The sequence below is a fragment of the Vulpes vulpes genome, chromosome 15 (genome assembly GCF_048418805.1).
Source record: "Vulpes vulpes isolate BD-2025 chromosome 15, VulVul3, whole genome shotgun sequence".
In the NCBI taxonomy this organism is placed as follows: Eukaryota; Metazoa; Chordata; class Mammalia; order Carnivora; family Canidae; genus Vulpes; species Vulpes vulpes.
In genome coordinates this window covers 40,246,497-40,264,173 of record NC_132794.1, presented here as the reverse complement: position 1 = coordinate 40,264,173, position 17,677 = coordinate 40,246,497, and the positions used below count along the sequence as shown (strand labels likewise).

Genomic DNA, 17,677 nt, shown 5'->3' with positions numbered 1-17,677 from the left:
TTATATGTTATATAATATATATATTAAAATATATAAAATCTTTATATATATAAAAGATCTTATATATTTATTTGGGAGAGAGAGAGCATGAGTGCACACAAGCCAGGGAAGGGTGAGAAGCAGACTCCCCACTGATCATGGAGCTTAATGCAGGGCTTGATCCCAGGATCCTGGGATCATGGCCTCAGCCAAAGACAGGTGCTTAACTGACTGAACCACTCAGCGCTCCTTTAATATATATTTATAAAGGAGATTTATTTTTTCTTTCCTTTTTTTTAAAAAGATTTTATTTATTCATTCATGAGAGACACAGAGAGAGAGAGAGGTAGAGACACAGGCAGAGGGAGAAGCAGGCTCCATGCAGGGAGCCCGATGTGGGACTCGATCCTGGGTCTCCAGGATCACACCCTGGGCTGAAGGCGGCGCTAAACCGCTAAGCCACCGGGCCACCCTCTAATGGAGATTTAGAATGCTTTTTTCTTGTTACTTGTTAGGAGAATTTCCTAGAATTGTTTAAGTATTTTTTCTTTTTTATTGGAGTGGAGTGTGTCAGGTTTCAACCAGGAGAGTGAAATTATACATTTATTTGAACGATAAAAATTTAATTTAAAGAATCATTGGGTATAATGTGTTGAACTTCATAGTTAAAAGGATAAATGGAAGCTCTCCTCAGCTAATCTCATCCCTCACAAGGGATCCATGAATGAAGGTGATGGTAGAATCATGGTAGAAAGGAAGGCTATGTACAGGCTCTACAGAGTCAGCTTTTTGTTACATGAGTTTGTGCTAATTACTACCACTGTGGAATATTTGACCTGTCAGCAGCACAGGGAGATCCTTGAAATAGTACCATGTTTTAAGAACTGGAATCAATCACTTGAGGGGAGTTACTGACACTGAGCCCTTTCTTAACTGGAGGAGACAGAGATTGATTCTTATGAGGATTCATATGTATTTTTTGACTATGCATTATCTTTCCTACTTTGAGTGGCTTTGCCCGGTACCACTATCCAAATGTTCACAATGTCTGATTTCCAATAGGAATATTGCATAATATTTCCTTAAGCCAGGACTACTCACTTTATAGCTGAGAAAGTACACGAAAGCATGCATAATTAAGGAACCCATTTTTCCTTTCTATGTTGCATGATTGGAAGCTGTACATCTCATAGAACATTGGAAGAGCCTGTTAAAGTTACGATTGAGGCGCCAGCTTGAAGAAGATACCCTGCAGAGCTGGTGTCTGTGCTTCAGGATATATGCTTTGATCTAGTGACATTTTTAGATGGTGCTGGGTCCCCTGTGGATAAAATATATAGGTCTTGCAACCAAAGAGATGGAGAAAATAGTAGTGTCTTTTATCATACATTTCAGTGAAGTTCTTGTTCAGTTTCTGTTTCCTGCCCTCAAATTTTAGGTTTGGCAGTAATGGGGAAGACGGTTCTTTTGGGAAACACAGTTTGAGTTATAATATACCTATAATGTTTAACTGCTTTTATGTCATTTGGGGTTCCTCATATTGGAAGACCAACATTCAGAAGATTGAGATATCTCAGTTTTATCCCATATGGGATAAATACCAGGTTGCTGCTTCTTAATGGGTGATACAGCAAAGAGTTTGTGTAAAATTAGGGATTCACTGAGGTATCTCTTGTTGACTCCATGATGGATGATAACTGTAGCAACAGTGGATTGGCAAGAACACTTTAACTGGAGCTCAAACTGCTTACCAACAAATGGGCCCACCTCAGCAGGCAAATAACATAGATCATCAGAAGAACTGCTCTGGGATAGGAGGATTTAGAAAGGGTAATAGAGGAGAATATAATTATCAACCATGAGCAACAGTGCTACTGTAGCCTTCCTGTTTTAAGTCTTCCTTTTGTAAAATCAAAAATAGTTATTATTTTGAAGAATCTATGACAGGATAAGCTAAAGGGGAACTAAGTTCTTTAAAAAGTGGCCTTGGCATTTCTTACTTCCAAACAAGATGTTTCTCTGCTGCCAGCACCTGAAAGTCTGTGTCATGTTTCTTCCTCTGGCTTCATGTAATGCACAGTATTCTCTATGGGAAATACTGGACATACTAAGGAGTTAATACAACCTTTAAAAATGAAAAAGTAGGGGCACCTGAGTGGCTCAGTGGTTGAACATCTACCTTCAGCTCAGGGTGTGACCCTGAGGTCTGGGGATCTAGTCCCACATCGGGCTCCCTGCAGGGAGCCTGCTTCTCTCTCTGCTCTGTCTCACTCTGTTTGTCTCTCATAAATAAACAAAGTCTTTAAAAAAGTGAAAAAGTAGGTGCACCTGAGTGACTCAGTCATTTCCGCTCAGGTTGTGATCTCAGAATCTTGGGATCAAGCCCTGTATCAGACTCTGTGTTCAGCCCCAAGTCTGCTTGTTCCTATCCTGCTCTACACCCCTAAACAGGCATTTATCACTTGATTATGTGGGGAAATACCAGACATAGAGAAATATATATGGACTGAATATATATGGATTTCTCAGACATGAAAAATATATATGGACGCTCTCTCTCTTTTTCTAAAATAAGTAAACAATAAGTCTTTTAAAATGTAAAAGCTGTGGTCCTCAAGACAGTGTGGTACTGGCACAAAAACAGGCACATAGATCAATGGAACAGAATAGAGAATCCAGAAGTGGACCCTGAACTTTATGGTCAACTAATATTCGATAAAGGAGGAAAAACTATCCATTGGAAGAAAGACAGTCTCTTCAATAAATGGTGCTGGGAAAACTGGACATCCACATGCAAAAAAATGAAACTAGACCACTCTCTTGCACCATACACAAAGATAAACTCAAAATGGATGAAAGATCTAAATGTGAGGCAAGATTCCCTCAAAATCCTAGAGGAGAACACAGGCAACACCCTTTTTGAACTCGGCCACAGTAACTTCTTGCAAGATACATCCACGAAGGCAAAAGAAACAAAAGCAAAAATGAACGATTGGGACTTCATCAAGATAAGAAGCTTCCGCACAGCAAAGGATACAGTCAATAAAACTAAAAGACAACCTACAGATGGGAGAAGGTATTTGCAAATGACATATCAGATAAAGGGCTAGTTTCCAAGATCTATAAAGAACTTATTAAACTCAACACCAAAGAAACAAAAAATCCAATCATGAAATGGGCAAAAGACATGAAGAGAAATCTCACAGAGGAAAACATAGACATGGCCAACATGCACATGAGAAAATGCTCTGCATCACTTGCCATCAGGGAAATACAAATCAAAACCACAATGAGATACCACCTCACACCAGTGAGAATGGGGAAAATTAACAAGGCAGGAAACCACAAATGTTGGAGAGGATGCGGAGAAAGGGGAACCCTCTTGCACTGTGGGTGGGAATGTGAACTGGTGCAGCCCCTCTGGAAAACTGTGTGGAGGTTCCTCAAAGAGTTAAAAATAGACCTGCCCTACGACCCAGCAATTGCACTGCTGGGGATTTACCCCAAAGATTCAGATGCAGTGAAACGCTGGGACACCTGCACCCCAATGTTTATAGGAGCAATACCCACAATAGCCAAACTGTGGAAGGAGCCTCGGTGTCCATCGAAAGTTGAATAGTTAAGGAAGATGTGGTCTATATATAAAATGGAATATTACTCAGCCAGTAAAAACGATGGTTTGCTTTCGGGTGGATGGAACTGGAGAGTTTTATGCTGAGTGAAGTAAGTCATTTAGAGAAGGACAAACATTATACGGTCTCATTCATTTGGGGAATATAAATGATAGTGAAAGGGAATAGAAGGGAAGGGAGAAGAAATGTGTGGGAAATATCAGAAAGGGAGACAGAACATAAAAACTCCTAACTCTTGGAAACAAACTAGGGCTGGTGGAAGGGGAGGAGGGTGGGGGGTGGGGGTGAATGGGTGACGGGCACTGAGGGGGACACTTGATGGGATGAGCACTGGGTGTTGTTCTGTATGTTGGTAAATTGAACACCAATAAAAAATAAATTTATTATTAAAAAAATAAAAATAAAAATAAAAAATGTAAGTATTCCAGTCCCTTTCCCTTCAACTGGGACAATTCTAAGCCATAGAATTTATGGAGTCTCCCATAGGTCCATTGTAAGCTTGCACCCTAATCACATTTATCCACATAAGTAGCCTTCACTTCTCTGTCTCATTTTCTATTCACTTAATCATATTTTTGAAAATAAACTTCTAAATAAACTACTGGCAATCACATTTTGTCTTTGGATCTTCTTCTGAGGGAACACAACCTGAGTAAATAGATGGAATTGCTAGTCCCATGTTTATTTGATATAATCATTACTGACATTACGCAAAGCATGTCTGTAGTTCATTTGCAAACTTATAGAAAACAGAAGAGATATCATTATATCCTTCTATTGTCAAAATTATCACAATTTCAATCATAAATATTATTTAGTAGATAGTGATGCTGTCTCCTAAAATAACCCATATCATTTCCCACAATAGTAGAGGTTATAAATAAATGTTCTAATACTAGGAGTCTATTCAATGAGATAGGTATGTCTGGCCATGTTCAGTGAGCATCTGCCTTCACTGGAAGTATCCAAATGGCTAATGGATGTATAGGTTTAGAGCTCCAAAGTCAGATTCAGTCAGCAAAATGTGAAATCATGTCCCTGCTTGTTCAATCTTCTTGTTGCTACCTTTACATCTTTGTTCTATAATGTATAGATGGCAGGATTCAAGACATGGTTGATAGCAAAGTCAGCAGTGAACAGGCATTTATCACTTGATGATGTGGGAAAACACCAGACATAGAGAAATATATATGGACTGAAAAATAGAACCACCACAGTTATGTGAGCTGACTCAGTGACAAGTACCTGGATAAGTCTTTTGAAGAACATTTCCAGACAGTGACTAAAATGAAGGTATAGGAAAGATTAGCAGAAAGAAGGTACTCATGCTCGTGACATTACTGCTGGCAGCAATAATAAACTCAAACTTGGCTCCAGGCATGCATGCAAGTTTTATTATTCTAGGAGAGTTAGAAGCTTTTTGCTTTATTAGGACCTCAAAAGCACAAGTTCATAATGAAAACAAAGTGAGACACACGTAGGTCAGCCCAATGACCCAGCTAGTAGTTACAAATGAAACACGTACTGTAGGATTCCTGATGTTCAGGTAGTGAAGAGGCCTACAGATTGCAATGTACCTGTCAAATGCCATGGTTATGAGCAGCAGCATCTCTACTCCTCCCATGACGTGGATGAAGCATATCTGTGTCATGCAGCTTTGGAAAGGAATTATCTTGCATTCATTTAAAAGGTCTGTAATCATCTTAGACACTGTGATAAAGAAAAGATCCATATCAATGAGGTGCAGATTAGCCAGGAGGAAGTACATTGGAAAATGTAAACGGAAGTCTAAAATTACCAAAAAGAAAATGAAGAGATTTCCTCGGATGATCTCTTAAAGAGATTAAGGAGAATATGAGAAAAGCTTAGTTTCCCAAGAACTAGAGAGTCCCAGTAACACAGACTCAGAAACAAGAGGCTCTCTCAATGAGTCAGGTGAGAGCATCTTTTCTTCCTCTATCTGAAGAGATTTGTGTGTGTGGTTATCTGAAAACTATAATGACCTCTCTTGAGGTGGTTGCCCTACAGGGGTCTGCTGGTAATCCTCAGTGCCTGCCCCCACCTCTTCACATTACTCCTAGTCCTATAAGCAGGCTCAAGTCCCATAGAGCTCCAGTGATTCAGAGGCAAAATGGAATTCATGACCAGATGCAATGCACACCAAGAGAACTGCAATACTTTCCATATGATTATCATCAGACACCTAGAACATATGTATGGGAATAGATCCTAGGAGTAGTAGACTGGGACACAAGAAATATAATGTTGGAGTCGTTGTAACAGTTTGCTTTATTTGGTTGACTACAAATTAGACCCAATGTTAGAATACATAGAGTGGGACTCATCTGCCAGAATCTCCTTTTGTTACTCTTAAAAGTAAAAAAAAAAAAAAAAAAAAAAAGGCAAAAACAATCTTCAAAAAATACTGTTAAACAATACAATACTGTTAAAAGTAACAAATACTGTTAGAAGTTATTCAAAGGCTGAGGAAGATTGCCGTGCTACAATTATTTTTTTTTAATTTTTTTTAAATTTTTATTTATTTATGATAGTCACAGAGAGAGAGAGAGAGAGAGAGAGAGAGGCAGAGACACAGGCAGAGGGAGAAGCAGGCTCCATGCACCGGGAGCCCGACGTGGGATTCGATCCCGGGTCTCCAGGATCGCGCCCTGGGCCAAAGGCAGGCGCGAAACCGCTGCGCCACCCAGGGATCCCCCGTGCTACAATTATTGACGCAATTTTCCCCTTCCTGTTATTTTTATCAATTTCTTTCCTCATTATTCAAGAGCTTTCTTTTGCCTTCATGTAAAATATAAATAAGCAGATAGATAGATAGATGATAGATAGATAGATAGATACATAGATTGATAGATAGGCAGATCTATAGGTAGATAGACAATAGATTGAAAAAGAAATCTTACAGGGGAAGGAGATGGTAGTTTACAGAAAGGGATATGACCCCCCAGGTGACTCATTAACCACTTTTGTCCTTACTTCCTTTAGAAAACCATCACGTTTCTAGGAGACAATTCCCATAACAGACTGATTCTTGGCTGGCAGTGCCAAGTCTCTGAGTTGAAATTGGTCACTACCCAAGAACAATTAGTGCTGTTAATTAGCTGCTTTTATGATGGCAGTATTTTGTGTAACTCTTTGCACAGGGGAGACTCTTGCAGCAGGCAGAAACTTTCTGAGTTGTCCTGACTCCCTGAAGGTACATTTGCTTTATGCCCCCAGGCAGAGGAGCACAATTCTCCTGCTTATTGCATTTCAGTATTAAAAATCCATATACATTGATGTGAGTAGCTTCTATGAACAGTAGTTAAATGTAAGTCTCCAGACAAGAGTCGGAGATTTTATGCTACTGCTCATTCACCATGCTTGAACTTTGATTTTGTGATTCTTTTTTTTTTTTTAAAGATTGTATTTATTCATGAGAGACTGAGAGACACAGAGAGTGAGAGGAGAAATAGATTTTTTTAATAAATTAATTTTTATTGGTGTTCAATTTACCAACATACAGAATAACACCCAGTGCTCATCCTGTCAAGTGTCCCCCTCAGTGCCCGTCACCCATTCACCCCCACCCCCCTGCCCTCCTCCCCTTCCACCACCCCTACTTCGTTTCCCAGGGTTAGGAGTCTTCGTGTTTTGTCTCCCTTTCTGATATTTCTCACTCATTTTCTCTCCTTTCCCCTTTATTCCCTGTCACTATTTTTTATATTCCCCAAATGAATGAGAACATACACTGTCCTTCTCCGATTGACTTACTTCACTCAGCATAATACCCTCCAGTTCCATCCACGTTGAAGCAAATGGTGGGTATTTGTCGTTTCTAATGGCTGAGTAATATTCCATTGTATACATAAACCACATCTTCTTTATCCATTCATCTTTCGATGGACACCGAGGCTCCTTCCACAGTTTGGCTATTGTGGACATTGCTGCTAGAAACATCGGGGTGCAGGTGTCCCGGCGTTTCATTGCATCTGTATCTTTGGGGTAAAACCCCAGCAGTGCAATCGCTGGGTTGTAGGGCAGGTCTATTTTTAACTCTTTGAGGAACCTCCACACAGTTTTCCAGAGTGGCTGCACCAGTTCACATTCCCACCAACAGTGTAAGAGGGTTCCCTTTTCTCCGCATCCTCTCCAACATTTGTGGTTTCCTGCCTTGTTAATTTTCCCCATTCTCACTGGTGTGAGGTGGTATCTCATTGTGGTTTTGATTTGTATTTCCCTGATGGCAAGTGATGCAGAGCATTTTCTCATGTGCATGTTGGCCATGTCCATGTCTTCCTCTGTGAGATTTCTCTTCATGTCTTTCGCCCATTTCATGATTAGATTGTTTGTTTCTTTGGTGTTGAGTTTAATAAGTTCTTTATAGATCTTGGAAACTAGCCCTTTATCTGATATGTCATTTGCAAATATCTTCTCCCATTCTGTAGGTTGTCTTTTAGTTTTGTTGACTGTATCCTTTGCTGTGCAAAAGCTTCTTATCTTGATGAAGTCCCAATAGTTCATTTTTGCTTTTGTTTCTTTTGCCTTCGTGGATGTATCTTGCAAGAAGTTACTGTGGCCAAGTTCAAAAAGGGTGTTGCCTGTGTTCTCCTCTAGGATTTTGATGGAATCTTGTCTCACATTTAGATCTTTCATCCATTTTGAGTTTATCTTTGTGTATGGTGCAAGAGAGTGGTCTAGTTTCATTCTTCTGCATGTGGATGTCCAATTTTCCCAGCACCATCTATTGAAGAGACTGTCTTTCTTCCACTGGATAGTCTTTCCTCCTTTATCGAATATTAGTTGACCATAAAGTTCAGGGTCCACTTCTGGGTTCTCTATTCTGTTCCATTGATCTATGTGTCTGTTTTTGTGCCAGTACCACAGTGTCTTGATGACCACAGCTTTGTAGTACAACCTGATATCTGGCATTGTGATGCCCCCAGCTATGGTTTTCTTTTTAAAAATTCCCCTGGCTATTCGGGGTCTTTTCTGTTTCCACACAAATCTTAAAATAATTTGTTCTAACTCTCTGAAGAAAGTCCATGGTATTTTGATAGGGATTGCATTAAACGTGTAAATTGCCCTGGGTAACATTGACATTTTCACAATATTAATCCTTCCCATCCATGAGCATGGAATATTTTTCCATCTCTTTGTGTCTTCCTCAGTTTCTTTCAGAAGTGTTCTATAGTTTTTAGGGTATAGATCCTTTACCTCTTTGGTGAGGTTTATTCCTAGGTATCTTATGCTTTTGGGTGCAATTGTAAATGGGATTCTTTAATCACAAGATGAAACACACAGAAAGTAGTAAACAACAAATTTATAGCTAATCAAGTTTTATAAAGTAATCATAACCCAGGTCAAGATGTCAACTATGTCCGCTATCCCATCACAGAAATCTCTGTGATTCATCCAAATTACAATTACATTTCCCCTCAAAGGGAACCATGATTCTGTTTTGGTAAAAACATCCTTGCATTTTGTCCCCAGCTTCATCTCCCAATATGCATCCCACTATACTTTGTCTTGGCCTTTTTTTCTTTTAATATACCTTTCAAATCTTTTCTAGTATAGATTTCCCTCCAATCTTTTTCTTTTCCTTAAGTTTATTTGTTGAAGAACATGAGCTTTTTACACTTGATTTCCCATACTCTGAAATTTGCTGATTGTAGGCATTCGTTGCAGTTTAGCATTGTCCCTGACCTTTGTACTGTCCAAATGGCAGCTGGATCCAGGTGTTAACCAAACACAAGTTTGATCCCATTTTTGATAACATTATGGGTGGCCTGCAGGCATAGTTATGACTTTCTCTTGTTAGCAGCTATTAATGCTCCATGTGTGTACATATATTTACATGTGTACATATGTATATGTATGTGAATGTATGTAAGTATGTTGGTAGATGAGAGAGAGAGAGATAGAGGGACATTGATCATCCAATACTGTCCAGCCCAGAGGGCTTCTTTTTCCCTTCTACTATTCCATATTTATCTCTCTCCTTTCACTATCCAAAAGAGATTCCGGGTCCTAACACTATAAATATATTTTTTTCATTTGCTTAATCCTACATTTCACACAAAATTGTTTCAGAATTATTATATCCATACCACTATAAAAAAGAAAAGTAATTGTTAAGAAGACAATTTTCTTGTGATCATTTTAGTTTTTAAATTAATAGTACATAGTTAAAATATTATCTTCAGAAGCTAATTGGAAAGGAAAAAGAACAGTCCTCAAAAGAAGTTAGTTGGATTAGTTCTTATATTTCCTCTTTAGTTTGTGCTGAAGGTAATTTACTGAAGGTAATTTGGGGTCATTCATTTCTCTTTGCATTCAGGTTTAGAGTCTTTTAACAACTTACCTTTGTTAATGTTAATATTTGTTTACTTTGTTACCTTTGTGTTAATGTCAAGTTTTGTACATGTGAAAGATTAATATGACTAAATTCAAAATTATGCATTCTTAGAGAATGTCCCATTCTCCCTCCTATCTCTCCTACATTCCCTTTTACCAGTTGTAAGTAACAGAAGACATCAGATTCTAGTGTATAACTGTCATTTTTCTTTTTTGAACAAATTAATGCTTTCTCTTTTGTGTGTGGTTGTATAATGTGTATTGTTTAGTTTTAAGTTTTTAATTTAAGTCCATTTAATATATAGTGTTTTATTAGTTTCAGTGTACACTACAATGATTCAGTGATTTCATATATTGCCCAATGATCATCCCAAAAAGTGCACTCTTTAATCCCATCACCTATATAACTCATCCCGTTACCCACCTCACCTCTGATAAGCGTCAGATTATTCTCTATAGTTAAGAGTCAATTTCTTGGTTTGCCTTTCTTTATCTCTTTTATGGCTAATACTCCATTGTGCATATGCACCACTTCTTTCTTCATTCATCAATCCATGGACACTTGAGCTGCTTCTGTATCTTGGCTGCTGTGAATAATACTGCTACAAACATAGGGGTGCGTGTATCCCTTGAGTCCATGTTTTTGTATTCCTTTGTTAAGTACCTGGTAGTGTGATTGCTGGATCATAGGGTAGTTCTATTTTTGACTTTTCGAGGAACCTCTATATCATTTTCTTTTTTTTTTTTCTTCTTTTTTTTCTATATCATTTTCCAGAGTGGCTGCACCAGTTTGCATTCCCATCAAGAGTGCATCTGTGTTCCTTTTTCTTTTTAAAAATTTTTTATTGGTGTTCAGTTTGCCAACATATAGCATAACATCCAGTGCTCATCCCATCAAGTGCCCCCCTCAGTGCCCGTCACCCATTCCCCCCCACCCCCGCCCACCTCCCTTTCCACAACCCCTTGTTCGTTTCCCAGAGTTAGGAGTCTCTCATGTTCTGTCTCCCTCCCTGATATTTCTCACTCATTTTCTCTCCTTTCCCCTTTATTCCCTTTCACTATTTTTTATATTCCCCAAATGAATGAGACCATATAATGTTTGTCCTTTTTCTTTACATCCTTGCTGACACTTGTTTCTTGTGTTGTTGATTTTAGCCATTTTGATGGGTGTGAGGTGATATTTCACTGTAGTTTGATTTGTATTTCCATGATGGCAGCGATGATAAACATCTTTTCATGTGTCTGTTGGTCTTTTGTATGCCTTCTGGAAGAAATATGTGTTCATGTCTTCTGCCCATTTTTTAAATTGGAGTATTGTTTTCTGGGTGTTGAGTTTTAGAAGTTCTTTATATATTTTAAACACTAATCCTTTATATCTTCTCCCCTTCCTTAGGTTGCCTCTTGGTTTTGTTCATTGTTGCCTTCGCTGTGCAGAGCTTTTTATTTTGTTGTAATCCAATAGTTTATTTTTGCTTCTGTTTCCCTTGCATCAGGAGACGTACCTGGTAAGATGTTGCTATGGCCTATGTCAAAAAAGTTATTGCCTGTGTTCTCTTCTAGGATTTTTATGATTTCAGTTCTCATTTTGAGGTCTTTAATCTATTTTGAATTTATTTTTATGTACATAGTAAGAAAATGGTTTCATTCTTCTGTATGTTGCTCTTCAGTTTTTCCAACACCATTTGTTGATGAAACTATCTTTTTCTATTGGATATTCTTTCCTCTTTTGTTGAAGATTAATTGGCCATATAATTGTTGGCTCATTTCTCAGTTTTCTATTCTGTTCTATTGATCTCTATGTCTATTTTTCTGCCAATATAATACTTTTTAAAATTTTCATATATCATAATTTGGATATAACTTTCAGTAGTAAAACTTCCTGCTAAATAATGACAGTGATAAAAATAGCACTCATGTCCACCCTCAAATAATTTTCAGATCAATGTACATTGCAGAACATTAAATCAAGATAGACTGATATGCTGCCAACTTTCCAGGTGCAGACTTAAATTCACATGTTACATCTTCTTCCAAGGCCCAAAGAAGATCTCAGACTGATTCTTTGGACAGTTTACCTCAGACTGATTCTTTGGACAGTTTACATTTTATAACAGTTTCCTCCTGACTCCTACCATGTTTTTGGTTTTGTAATCATTTAATCCCTTTCCTAAATTCAACCTATCCTCCCCACCACCTTAAAAGGTACATGAGAGTCTCCTAGTGATAGTGAACTGCTACCTCAGATTCACAGGATTATCCTTTTTTGGGCTCTGGGCATCACCACAGACTAACACTCAGGGGAGGGCAAGATGCCAACCCCATTTTACTGGCACACATACACAAAGTCTCTCTCCTTTAAATAAGAAAAGAAAGCAATCCCACAAAATGCTTCCCTATAAAAGACATGTAACAAAGAAGTAATGTCAATAAAATAGCTATCACTAAAACAAAGCTTTCATCAATCAGTTTGGAGAACTTTGAAGGAGGAAAACGGCTTCAGGAAATAATAGTCCAGGTTCCTACAGTGTGGACACTGCTGGACTTTTTTATACACTCTGAGGAGTACTGCATCCTAATCCACATGTCAGTGATAGGCTTCCTGCAGTATTTACAGTGCAGGTGCACTTGATAACAAGGAGAGGCAGCCAGGATGTGTAGGTGTACATGTTGCCCAGTGATGGCCATGATGCAGATGTAATCACCTGAATCTCAGCCAGGAAGGTCATGTGCACTGTGTACAGGTACATGAGTCTCCCTTGAAGATGACATGGATCATCATATTCCATCTAATATGTCTTCAGGGGTTTAAGAACAGAGTTGTGTCCACCAGAAGGAACTATTCAAACATCAGGAGTGCTCAGTGGTAGGTGCTCAGGAGTGCACAGTTTACATTTCTGTGGCTAGCACTGAGGGCCAAAAGAGTGACCTTCCACAGGTCCTTGCCCTGGCCCATTTGGGCATTATCTTCCATCTACACATAGCAAGTGTTCAACTTATGCCTGGGGATGTGAGTAAGCAGCTTGGACAGGTCCAGCTGCCCCAGGAACCGCATGGGCTCATCTAAATGGCCCCCCTGTGCATTGGTAACCCAGCTGAACTGTAATCAAAGTGGCTGTTTTGGAACAGGTGGCCCTGGGCTGTGGCCTTTTTGTGGGGATCCAGATGGATGCATTCTATAAGAATCTCCCAAAGTATCTTGAGGAGCTGGAGCTGCTGACATGGGCAGATAAGACGATGGAGGAGCCAGTGGGCAAGGACTGGCCAGAGTAGCAGAGGGGGAAAGAACTGTAAGCTATGGCACTGTTCTCTCCTGGGAGTTCTGCTGGTCCATGGAGTACAGCCAGGGAGATGATGGTTGAGGCCTCTCTGTGGCTTGTTTAATGGCCTGCACTGTTTTGCCTCTCCCTTGCTTCTGTGTTCTTCTCAGACTTTTTCCTTTTTTCATCCTCCATCTGTTTCATCTTGTGCCAATCTGTGTACTCCTTTAAGTGGTCCTGTCTCCAGGGGCAGAGGCAGAAGACCAGATCCTATTCCTTCTTTGTTCCCACGTTTGCTTCTCCTTCCAGCTGCAGGCCTGGCCAGTGTAGTTAAACTGGATCAGGATGCTGCTCTCTCACTCACAGAAACACCACAGGTGCATCTGGATTCTCTGAGGGCAGTACTTATTATTGTACAGCACCTTTTGGTAGTCCTTCACTAGGTCCACTGGCCTTGTGAAGCTCTGTATCAGCAGCGCGGCACGAGGGGTTTCATTCTTGGTCGTTCTGGTAGCTGTAACTTCCTCATGCTTCTGCTTGGCAACTGGGGGATTGGCGGTGCCAGTCCCATGGACTGATGCCCACTGTAGCTCTGATGCCTGATGTACCTTCCACAGCCACTCTATAGCCCACTGCCAACCTCAGGTCACTCATTGGCCATTGCCAGGGTCCCGCTCTGTTTTCCTGCTTATCCCTGAGGCTGTTGGTGTACTTGTTTTTTTTTTTTTAATATACATATATTTTTTAAATTTTTCTTTATTTATGATAGTCACACACAGAGAGAGAGAGAGGCAGAGACACAGGCAGAGGGAGAAGCAGCTCCACGCCGGGAGCCTGACGTGGGACTCGATCCCAGGTCCCCAGGATCACGCCCTGGGCCAAAGGCAGGCGCCAAACCGCTGCGCCACCCAGGGATCCCCGGTGTACTTGTTTTTGAGGCCACCTATCCTGTTTTGGGAGTTGGGCACCTTGTGAGCATCTAGATGGCCAGTGTCAATGAAGGCAGCTCCCTGCCACAGGGTGGCTCCTGGTCTGCGTGGAACCCGCTCAGGGAGGGAGAGAGTGGAGGGTACTAGCCAGGGCTCTTTCGCCAGGTCTGTCCTGCCCCGCCAGGGCCAGAGCTTTGCCGTTCTGGACTAAAGGGCCTCCCGTTGTTTCCAGGAACCTGCAGCCAGTGTTGGGGACACTTTACCATACAATTTTGATTACTACAGATTTGTGTTTTATCTTGAAGTCTGGGATTGTAATGCCACCAGTTTGCTCTTTCTTACGATTGCTTTGGCCATTTGAGGTCTTTTGTGGTTTGGTAAAAATTTATATATTATTTGTATTGTTCTGTGGAAAATGTTGCTGGTATTTTGTTAGGGATTCCATTGAATCTGTAGATTGCTTTGGGTAGTATGGACATTTTAACAATATTGATTCGTCTAGTCCATGAGTACGGAATATCTTTCCATTTGTGTCATCTTCAATATTTTTCATCAATGTCTCATAATTTTGATCAATTTATTCCTAGGATTTTATTCTCCTTGGTACAACTTAAATCGGATTATTTTCTTAATTTCTGTTTATGCTACTTTGTTATTAACGTATAGAAGCACTACTGATTTCTGGATATTAATTTTGTGTCCTGCAGCTTTACTGAATTCATTAATTCTAGCAGTTTTTTTGGTGGAGTATTTAAGGTTTTCTTTGTGTAGTATGTCATCTGCAACTGGTGATAGTTTTACTTGTTCCTTACCAATTTTGATGCCTTTGGTTTCTTTTTCTTGTCTGATTGCTGCACCTAGAACTTGCAGTAATATTTAAATACAAATGGTAAGAGAGGACATCCTTGTCTTATTCTTGATTTTAGGGGAAAATCTTTCAGTTTTCCACCATCGAGCATGATGTTAGCTATTGATTTTTAATATATAGCATTTAGTATGTTGAGACATATTGCCTTTAAATCCACATTCTTGAGAGTTCTATTTATATTTACATTGAGATACTCTTTATACATCTACTGAGCTAATCATATGGTTTCTATTCTTTATTTTGCTGATGTGATATATCACATTAATGATTCATGAATATTAAATATTAAATTCCACTTGATCATATAGAATGACTCCTTTAACATATTGTTGATTTTGTTTGATAATTTGTTGAGGATTTTGCATCTCTGTTCATCAGAGATATTGTGCTGTAGTATCTTTTATTTTCGTAGTGTTTTTATCTGATTTTGGCATCAGGTTAATGCTGGCCTGAAACAATGAATTTGGAAGTTTTTCTTCTTTTTCTAATTTGAAAGTGTTGAGAAGAATAGGTATCAATTCTCTTTAAATTCTTGATAGAATTTAACTGGTCCTGGACTTTGATTTGCTGGAAGTATTTTTTATTACTGATTCAATTTTGTAGCTAATAATGGGTAAGTTCAACTTTTCTATTTCTTCTTGATTTTTTTTATTGGAGTTCAATTTGCCAACATATAGCACATCACTCAGTGCTCATCTCGTCAAGTGCCTCCCTCAGAGCCACCCAGTCACCCCAACCCCCCACCCACTTCCCCTTCTACTACCCCTTGTCCGTTTCCCAGAGTTAGGTGCGTCTCATGTTCTGTCACCCTCACTGTTATTTCCCACTCATTTTCTCTCCTTTCCCCTTTATTTTCTTACAATATCTTTTATATTCCCCAAATGAATGAAACCATATAATGTTTGTCTTTCTCCGATTGACTTATTTCACTCACCATAATACCCTCCAGTTCCATCCACGTTGAAGCAAATGGTGGGTATTTGTTGTTTCTGATGGCTGAGGAATATTCCATTGTATACAAATACCACATCTTCTTTATCCATTCATTTTTCGATAGACACCGAGGCTCCTTCCACAGCTTGGCTATTGTGGATATTGCTGCTACAAACATTGGGGTGCAGGTGTCCCGGCATTTCACTGCATCTGTATCTTTGCGGTAAATCCCCAACAGTGCAATTGCTGGGTCGTAGGGCAGGTCTATTTTTAACTCTTTGAGGAACTTCCACACAGTTTTTCAGTGTGGCTGCACCAGTTCACATTCCCACCAACAGTGCAAGAGGGTTCCCCTTTCACCACATCCTCTCCAACATTTGTTGTTTCCTGCCTTGTTAATTTTCCCCATTCTCACTGGTGTGAGGTGGGATCTCATTGTGGTTTTGATTTGTATTTCCCTGATGGCAAGTGATGCAGAGCATTTTCTCATGTGCTTGTTGGCCATGTGTATGTTTTCTTTGCTGAAATTTCTGTTCATGTCTTTTGCCATTTCATAATTGGATTGTTTGTTTCTTGGCTGTTGATTTAGTAAGTTCTTTATAGATCTTGGATACTAGCCCTTTATCTGATGTGTCATTTGCAAATATCTTCTCCCATTCTGTAGGTTGTCTTTTAGTTTTGTTGACTGTCTCTTTTGCGGTACAGGGGCTTTTTATCTTGATTAAGTCCCAGTAGTTCATTTTTGCTTTTGTTTCCCTTGCCTTCAAGGATGTATCTTGCAAGAAGTTGCTATGGCCAAGTTCAAAAAGGGTGTTGCCTCTGTTCTGCTCTAGGATTTTGATGGATTCTTGTCTCACATTTAGATCTTTCACCATTTTGAGTTTATCTTTGTGTCTGGTGTAAGAGAATAGTCTAGTTTCATTCTTCTGCATGTGGCTGTTCAATTTTCCCAAAACCATTTATTGAAGAGACTGTCCTTTTTCCAGTGGATAGTCTTTCTTGGTTTGTCGAATATTAGTTGACCATAGAGTTGAGGGTCCATTACTGGGTTCTCTGTTATGTTCCATTGATCTATGTGTCTGTTTTTGTGCTAGTACCACATTGGCTTGATGATCACAGCTTTGTAGGGGAACCTGAAATCTGGCATTGTGATGCCCCTGTATCTGGTTTTCTTTTTCAATATTCCCATGGCTATTTGGGGTCTTTTCTGATTCCACATAAATCTTAGGATAATTTGTTCCAACACTCTCTCTGAAGAAACTCTATGGTATTTTGATAAGGAATCTTATGCTTTTGGTTGCAATTGTAAATGGGATTGACTCCTTAATTTCTCTTTCTTCAGTCTCATTGTTAGTGTATAGAAATGCCACTGATTTCTGGGCATTGATTTTGTATCCTTCCACACTGCTGAATTGCTGTATGAGTTCTAGCAATCTTGGGGTGGAGTCTATTGGGTTTTCAATGTAGAGTATCATGTCATTGGCAAAGAGGGAGAGCTTGACTTCTTCTTTTTTTAATAATAAATTTATTTTTTATTGGTGTTCAATTTACCAACATACAGAACAACACCCAGTGCTCATCCCATCAAGTGCACCCCTCAGTGCCCATCACCCATTCACCCCCACCCCCCACCCTCTTCCCCTTCCACCATCCCTAGTTCTTTTCCCAGAGTTAGGAGTCTTTATATTCTGTCTCCTTTTCTGATATTTCCCACATATTTCTTCT

The 17,677-nt window shown here is 39.5% G+C and overlaps 2 pseudogenes; both read right to left on the bottom strand.

Moving 5' to 3' along the window:
- Positions 1 to 4,625: 4,625 nt before the first annotated feature.
- Positions 4,626 to 11,549, bottom strand: LOC112919836 (olfactory receptor 4F15-like; annotated as a pseudogene).
- Positions 11,550 to 12,423: 874 nt separating this feature from the next.
- LOC112919835 (headcase protein homolog pseudogene) lies at positions 12,424 to 13,876 on the bottom strand (annotated as a pseudogene).
- Positions 13,877 to 17,677: the final 3,801 nt, after the last annotated feature.